The following is a 2,718-nucleotide window of genomic DNA, read 5'->3' on the forward strand; positions in this document are numbered from 1 at the left end:
TAAACTTGCCTTTAGAATTAAAATAAACTATATTAAACTATTAATTAACCTACCCTAACTATTATCCTACAATTAAATTAAACTATATTTAACTATTAATTAACCTACCCTAACTATTATACTAAAAATACATTAAACTACCAATTAAATTAACTATATTACATATTTAAAAACCTAACCCTACTCAATTTATTTAAATCTAGAATTAAAAATTTCTAAATTTCAAAAAAATAAACACTAAGTTACAAACAATAAAAAAACACTAACAACCCGCTAACTTTACATTAAAATTACAACATCCCTTTTTTATAATAAATTTAAACTTACCTTTAGAATTAAAATAAACTATATTAAACTATTAATTAACCTACCCTAACTATTATCCTACAATTAAATTAAACTATATTTAACTATTAATTAACCTACCCTAACTATTATACTAAAAATACATTAAACTACCAATTAAATTAACTATATTACATATTTAAAAACCTAACCCTACTCAATTTATTTAAATCTAGAATTAAAAATTTCTAAATTTCAAAAAAATAAACACTAAGTTACAAACAATAAAAAAACACTAACAACCCGCTAACTTTACATTAAAATTACAACATCCCTTTTTTATAATAAATTTAAACTTACCTTTAGAATTAAAATAAACTATATTAAACTATTAATTAACCTACCCTAACTATTATCCTACAATTAAATTAAACTATATTTAACTATTAATTAACCTACCCTAACTATTATACTAAAAATACATTAAACTACCAATTAAATTAACTATATTACATATTTTAAAACCTAACCCTACTCAATTTATTTAAATCTAGAATTAAAAATTTCTAAATTTCAAAAAAATAAACACTAAGTTACAAACAATAAAAAAACACTAAGTTACAAAAAATAAAGAGCCACAGTATCAAAAATAAAAAAGAATTACACCTAATCTAATAGCCCTATCAAAATAAAAAAAGCCCTCCAAAAATAAAAAACCCTAGCCTACAATAAACTACCAATGGACCTTAAAAGGGCCTTTTGCGGGGCATTGCCCCAAAGAAATCAGCTCTTGTACCTGTTAAAAAAATACAAACACCCCCCAACAGTTAAACCCACCACCCACACAACCAAACCCCCCAAATAAAAACCCTATCTAAAAAACGTAAACTCCCCATTGCCCTGAAAAGGCATTTAGCTCTTTTACTGCCCAGACCCTACTCTAAAAATAAAACCCACCGAAAAAAAAACCTTAAAAAACCTAACACTAACCCCCGATGATCCACTTACAGTTTTTGAAGTTCCGCTTGAAGGATCCATCCAGCCACAAGAAGTCTTCATCCAGACGGCCTTTTCCATCTTCATCCATCCAGCGAGCAGCAGGTCCATCCTGAAGACATCCGGCGCAGAGTGGGTCCTCTTCAATATGGGTCTCTGACCGTAAACTGGATCTTGAATACAAGTGACAAGTTCCAATCAGCCAATAGGAGTAGAGCAGCTAAAATCCTATTGGCTGTTCCAATCAGCCAATAGTATTTGAGCAGCTCTCATCCTATTGGCTGTTCCAATCAGCCAATAGGATGAGAGCTTAATCCTACTACTTGAAATATAGAATGATATACTTTATTTAAACACATAGGGGCATATTTCACAATGTGCGAGCGGACAGGATATGAATACGCTGTCAGCATTTATCATTGCACTAGCAGTTCTTGTGAACTGCTGGTGCAATGCCGCCTTGCAGATTCATGGCCAATTGGCCGCTAGCAGGGGGTGTCAATCAACCAGATCGTATTTGATCAGGTTGATTTCTGTCCCCCGCCTCAGAGCACGCGGACAAGCTATGGAGCAGTGGTCTTTAGACCGCTGCTTCATAACTTCTTGATAACTTTTGTTTCCGGCGAGCCTAAAGAATCACTGGAAACAAGGGGCCTCAAGCACCATACAGAGCTTGATAAATATGCCCCATAGGTCCCGATTGCTGGCTTTTGAGCACAAACAAAGCAGGAAGCAAGTTTTTTTATGTGGGTGGGTTATCGCAGGTATTACAAGTTAAAAGTAAATTGTTTGTGTGTGAGTGAGTGAAACCCAGTGTGTAAAAACTTTAGGACTTCGGATATCGCGATTGCATTGACTTCTTCCTCCCCATAGACTTCAATGGAGGACGCTTTAAAAAATAAAAAAAAATGACACCACGTTAGACCATTCTAATGTTCTTTACAAAGATAAGACAATTTGTCTTACCGTGGACTGATGAACAGCAAGGCTTTTGGAGATACTTTTATAACCCTTTCCAGCTTTATGCAAGTCAACAAATCTTAATCGTAGGTCTTCTGATAGCTCTTTTGTGCAAGGCATCATTCACATCAGGCAATGCTTCTTGTGAAAAGCAAACCCAGAACTGGTGTGTGTTTTTTATAGGGCAGGGCAGCTGTAACCAACACCTCCAATCTCATCTCATTGATTGGACTTCAGTTGGCTGACATCTCACTTCAATTAGCTCTTGGAGATGTCATTAGTCTAGGGGTTCACATACTTTTTCCACCTGCACTGTGAATGTTTACATGGTGTGTTCAATAAAAACATGGCAACATTTCATTCATTGGGGGGTAGTTATCAAGCCGTCAACCTCAAATACGCTGCGTATTCCGCAGCGTATTTGTGGCGAGGCTGATACGCCTTAGTTATCAAAGGCTCGAGACCGGCAAAAGTAGA

Source organism: Bombina bombina, chromosome 4 (genome assembly GCF_027579735.1).
Source record: "Bombina bombina isolate aBomBom1 chromosome 4, aBomBom1.pri, whole genome shotgun sequence".
NCBI lineage: Eukaryota > Metazoa > Chordata > Amphibia > Anura > Bombinatoridae > Bombina > Bombina bombina.